Genomic DNA, 6000 nt, shown 5'->3' with positions numbered 1-6000 from the left:
CCATCCAACCATCTCATCCTCTGTTGTCCCCTTCTCCTCCCGCCTTCAATCTTTTCCAGCATCTGGGTCTTTTCCAAAGAGTCAGCTCTTTGCATCAGGTGGTCAAAGTATTGGCATGTCAGCTTCAGCCTCATTCCTTCCAATGAATATTCAGGGTTGATTTCCATTAGGATTGACTGGTTTGAATTTCTTGCTGTCCAGGGGACTCTCAAGAGTCTTCTCCAACACCACAGTTCAAAAGCATCATTTCTTTGGTGCTCGACCTTCTTTATGGTCCAACTCTCACATCTGTACGTGACTATTGGAAAAACATAGTTTTGACTATGCAGACTATTGTTGGCAAAGTTATATCTCTGCTTTTCAATACACTTTCTAGGTTTGCCATAGCTTTTCTTCCAGAAGCAAGTGTCTTTTAGTTTTGTGGCTGCAGACACCATCCTCAGTGATTTTGGAGCCCAAGAAAATAAAATCTGTCACTGTTTCCATTTTCTCCCCTTTTATTTGCCATGAAGTGATGGAACCAGATGCCATGATCTTAGTTTTGTGAATGTTGAGTTTTAAGCCAGCTTTTCACTCTCCTCTTTCACTTTCATCAAGAGGCGCTTCAGTTGCTCTTTGCTTTCTGCCATTATGATGGTACCATCTGCATATCTGAGGTTATTGATATTTCTCCCAGAAATCTTGGTTCTAGCTTGCACTTCATCTAGTCCAGCATATTGCATAATGTACTCCGCATATAAGTTAAATAAGCAGGGTGACAATATACAGCCTTGACGTACTCCTTTCCCAATTTGAAACTAGTCTGTTGTTCTATGTCTAGTTCTAACTGTTGCTTCTTGACCTGCATACAGGTTTCTCTGGAGGCAGGTAAGGTGTTCTAATATTCCCATCTCTTTAAGAATATTCCACAGTTTGTTGTTATCCACAAAGTCAAAGGCTTTCGTGTAGTCAATGAAGCTGAAATGGATATTTTTCTGGAATTCCGTTGCATTTTCTATGATCCAAAGGTTGTTGGTAATATGAGCTCTGGTTCCTTTGCCTTTTTAAAATCCAGCTGGTACATCTGGAAGTTCTCTGTTCAAGTACTGTTAAAGTCTAACTTGAAAGATTTTGAGCGTGAGCTTACTAGCATGTGAGATGAGTGCAATTGTGCAATGGTTTGAACATTCTTTGGCATTGCCCTTCTTTGGGACTGAAATGAAAATTGACCTTTTCCAGTCCTGTGGCCACTGCTGAGTTTTCCAAATTTGCTGTCATATTGAGTGCAGTACTTTCACAGCATCATCTTTTAGGATTTGAAATAGCTCAGCTGGAATTCCTTAGCTTCACTAGCTTTCTGTGTCGTAACATTTCCTAAGACCCTCTTGACTTCATATATATATATGTGAAATTGGTTCATGCAACTGTGAAGGCTGGCAAGCTCAACCTTGCCAGAGCTGACACCCAGTTCAAGTCTGAAGGCCAACAGGCTGCTGTAGAACCAAGAAGAGCTGTTGTCCCAGCTCAAAGTCTGAAAAGCAGAATTCTCTCTTAATTGGTGGTAAGCTTTTCTATTGTTCTTGATTACAAAAGGCCTACCTACATTAACAAGGGCAAACTGCTTTCTAGTCTATCAATTTGAATGTTAATTGCCTCCCAAAATATCTTCACAGAAATACACAGAATAATGTTTGACCAAATACCTGTGGCCTAATTAAGTTGGCAGATAAAATTAACCACTGCACTTATAAATCCAATTTTCAACAGTCAATCCAAGATTTGTGAAGATTAATTATTGTTAACATTTGGTGTAATTCAAGAAGTCTGTGGAATTTTCTCTTTTATGTGTCTTTATATGAAGATGAAACAGTTATTTCTCTAGGATGATTTCATCATGGATTTACTTTCTGGTCAGAAAACTGCCTATTATGGACCCATAATATTTTTTTTTCCAGGCCTATAGAGAAGCATAGAAATAATTTTGATTTCTTCTAAAGGCATATTGTGTGAAGCAATTGGAAGCCTAGAATCAAAAATTGATTGATTATAATCCATTCTGAATTGCCATTGAATTGAAAAAAAAAAAAAAACTCAAAAAATAGTATTAAATCATTTTGGGATTGCTTGCAAGGACTGCAGCATTCTAAATCTCTTATGGGTTTATTTAAGAAAGACGGTATGATTTGTCACACAGAAGCGGAAACCTTAGAGAGATCAGAGAATTTGAGGTTTTACCTGAAGTAGTCTTGGGCATAAATGTTCTCTTTCTTTCAGTACATTTGAGCTGACTGAGATAAAAATACATTTTAATGCTTTTCAAATCCTCTCTGAGTTTCAGCTTCCTTCAGAAAGCTTCAGGGAACAAAGTAATACTCCATATTGTCATTGTTACTTGGGCAGTAATCAAGGGTGAATACTTTGTTTTAAATATGGCCTAGAGAGAAAAAAGGCATCTACTGGTATGGGTACAGCAATGCTATCAGGAATCCAGTGCCATTAGATGGGAATATTGTGAGGAAGAAAAATAGTACTCAGGATCCTAGGCCCTGTCAGGTCTATAATGAGACTAATCTAAGCAGAGGTGTACTGTTGACTAAGACAGTCAATGGCGAATGAACACAGGAGCAGGTCCTGGAAACCATTCTGAGAATAGTAGATATTCAAGGAAAAAAAGCTTGGTTGGGAAACTTTCAGATCCAAAGTTGGGTTTGTAGGCTGGGAATACAAGTATCAACATGAAGGGGAAAAAAAGGTCAGCCACACAGAATTTCTGAACTTTCTACCTACTTGTGGCTTTAACCTATACAGTTCTCCCTTCTTATATTGCCCTTGCTTTGGGCACTTAGAAATACACTGTACAGTGTCAGTTACAAGAATGCCATAGAATTCGATTTGTTTTTGAAGCTTGCTCTCTATGTGACATTATTTCCTGCTGAAGTCTGCACTCTTGAATGAAAAAATGCATGCAACATCCCCAAATATAAGTATTTGAAAAAATAACTTCTGGTTCAAAATGGCAGAATAGAAGCACATGCATTCATCTCCTCCTGCAAGAGCACCAAAAACACAACTAGCTGTTTAACAACCATCAACAGGAGAATGCTGGAACCAACAAAAGATACTCCCATATCCAAAGACAGAGAAGAAGCCATAGCAAGATGGTAGGAGGGGAAAAATCATGATAAAATTAAATCCCATTCCTGCCAGGTGGGTGACCCACAAACTGGAGAAAAAACAATACCAAAGAACTTCTCCCACTGTTGCAAAGGTTCTGAACCCCACATCAGTCTTCCCAGTCTGGGGATCTGACAAAGGGACTGGGAATCCCCAGGGATCTGGGGCTTTGAAAGCCAGCAGGATTTTCTTACAAGACTTCCACAAGGTGGGGGAAACAGAGATTCCAGTCTTGGAGGGCACAAACAAAATCTTGTGTGTACCAAGACGCAAAGGAAAGGAGCAATGACCCCACAGAAGACTGACCAAAACTACCTGCTAGTGTTCGAAGGTCTCCTGTGAAGGTGTGGGTTAGCAGGGATTTACCACAGGGATGGGGGCACTTGCAGCTGCAGTCCTGGAAGGCCCCCCTTGGTGTTAACCACCTTGGAGGTCACCATTAACACTACCACAGAGCCTGTACACCTGAGGACTGGGTTGCCTCAGGCCAAAAAAAAACTACCAAGTAGAGTGCAACCCCACCCATCAGCAGTAAATTGGATTATAGCTTTACTCTACAAGGCTCTGCCCACTAGAACAAGACTCAGTTTTTCCCATCACCAGTCCCTCCCACCAGAAAGCTTACACAAGCATCTTAGCCTCTTCCATCAGAGGGCAGACAGAAGAGCCAAGCAGAAGCACAGCCCCACAGGGACTAAAACAAAAGCCACATTACAGGAAGTTCAGTTCAGTTCAGTCTCAGTAGTGTCCGACTGTTTGCAGTCCTATGGGTTGCAGCACGCCAGGCTTCCCTGTCCATCACCAACTCCCAGAGCTTTCTCCAACTCATGTTCATCGAGTCGGTGATGCCATCCAATCTTCTCATCCTCTGTTGTCCCCTTCTCCTCTTGCCTTCAACCTTTCTCATTATCAGAGTCTTTTCTAAGAGTAAGTTCTTTTCATCAGGTGGCCAAAGTATTGGAGTTTCAGCTTCAGCATCAGTCCTTCCAATGAATATTCAGGACTGATTTCCTTTGGGATTGGCTGATTTGATCTCCTTGTAGTCCAAGGGACTCAAGAGTCTTCTCCAACACCACAGTTCAAAAGCATAAATTCTTCAGTGCTCAGCTTTCTTTTTAGTCCAACTCTCACATCCATATGTGACTGCTGGAAAAACCATAGCTTTGACTAGACAGAGTTTGTAGGCAAAGTAATGTTTCTGCTTTCTAATATGCTGTCTAGGTTGGTCATAGCTTTTTTTCAGAAAGTCATTTAACATGAAAGTTAATCAGAATGAAAAAGCAGAAAGTTATATCCCAGATGAAGGGACATGATAAACCCCAGAAAAACAACTAAATGAAGTGGAGATAGGCACCCTCCCAGAAAAAGAATTCAGAATAATGATAGTGAAGATGATCCAGGGTCTCAGGAAAAGAATGGAGGCAAAGATTGAGAAGATGCAAGAACTGTTTGCTAATGACCTAGAGGAACTAAAGAACAAACAAACAGAGAAGAATAATACATTAGAAGGAATCCATAGCAGAATAATTGAGGCAGAAGAATGGATAAGTGACCTGGAGGACAGAATGGTGGAAATCACTGCCATAGAACAGAATATAGAAAAATAAATAAATAAATAAAAAGAAATGAAGACAGCTTAAGAGGCTTCTGGGACAACATTAAATGCACCAACATTCACCTTATAAGGGTCCCAAAAGGAGAAGAGAGAGAAAAACAACCTAAGAAAATATTTGAAGAGATAATAGCTGAAAAATTCCCTAACATGGGAAAGGAAAGAGTCAACCAAGTCCAGGAAGCACAGAGAATCCCAGGCAGGATAAACCCAAGGAGGAACACACCAAGACACATAATAATCAAACTAACAAAAATTAAAGACAGAGATAAAATATTAAAAGCAAAAGGGGAAAAAAGACAATATACAAGGAAACTCCTATGAGCCTATCAGCTTATTTCTCACAGAAACTCTACAACTCTGAGAACTCCCTTCTCAGAAGGGAATGGCATGATATATTTAAAGTGGTGACATTGCAATGAAAAGAATAAAACACTTAGGAATAAATGTACCTAAAGAAACAAAAGACCTATATATAGAAAACTATAAAACACTGATGAAAGAAATAAAAGATGACACAAATAGATGGAGAAATGTACCATGTTCATGGATCAGAAGAATCAATACAGTGGAAATGAGTATACTACCCAAAGCAATCTATAGATTCAATGCAATCCCTATCAAACTACCAACGATGTTTTTCAGAGAACAAATAATTTCACAATTTGTATGGAATTGCAAAAAAACCTCGAATAGCTAAAGCAATCTTAAGAAAGAAGAATGGAACTGGAGGAATCAACCTGACTTCAGGCTATACTACAAAGCGGCAGTCATCAAGACAGTACGGTACTGCCACAGAGACAGAAATATAGATCAATGGAACAAAATAAAAAGCCCAGAGACAAATCCATGCACCTATGGACACCTTTTCTTTGACAAAGGAGGCAAGGATATACAATGGAGAAAAGACAATCTCTTTAACAAGTGGTGCTGGGAAAACTGGTCAACCACTTGTAAAAGAATGAAACTAGAACACTTTCTAACACCATACATAAAAATAAACTTAAAATGGACTAAAAATCTCAATATAAGACCAGAAACCATAAAACTCCTAGAGGAAAACATAGGCAAAACACTCTCTGACATAAATCACAGCAGGATCCTCTATGACCCACCTCCCAGAGTAATGGAAATAAAAGCAAAAATAAACTAGTGGGACCTAATTAAACTTAAAAACTTTTGCACAATGAAGGAAACTATAAGCAAGGTGAAAAGACAGCCTTAAGAATGGGAGA

The sequence above is a fragment of the Dama dama genome, chromosome 30 (assembly GCF_033118175.1).
Source record: "Dama dama isolate Ldn47 chromosome 30, ASM3311817v1, whole genome shotgun sequence".
NCBI classification, from domain to species: domain Eukaryota; kingdom Metazoa; phylum Chordata; class Mammalia; order Artiodactyla; family Cervidae; genus Dama; species Dama dama.
The sequence above is the reverse complement of the archived record's forward strand: the minus strand, read 5'-3'. Positions refer to the sequence as shown.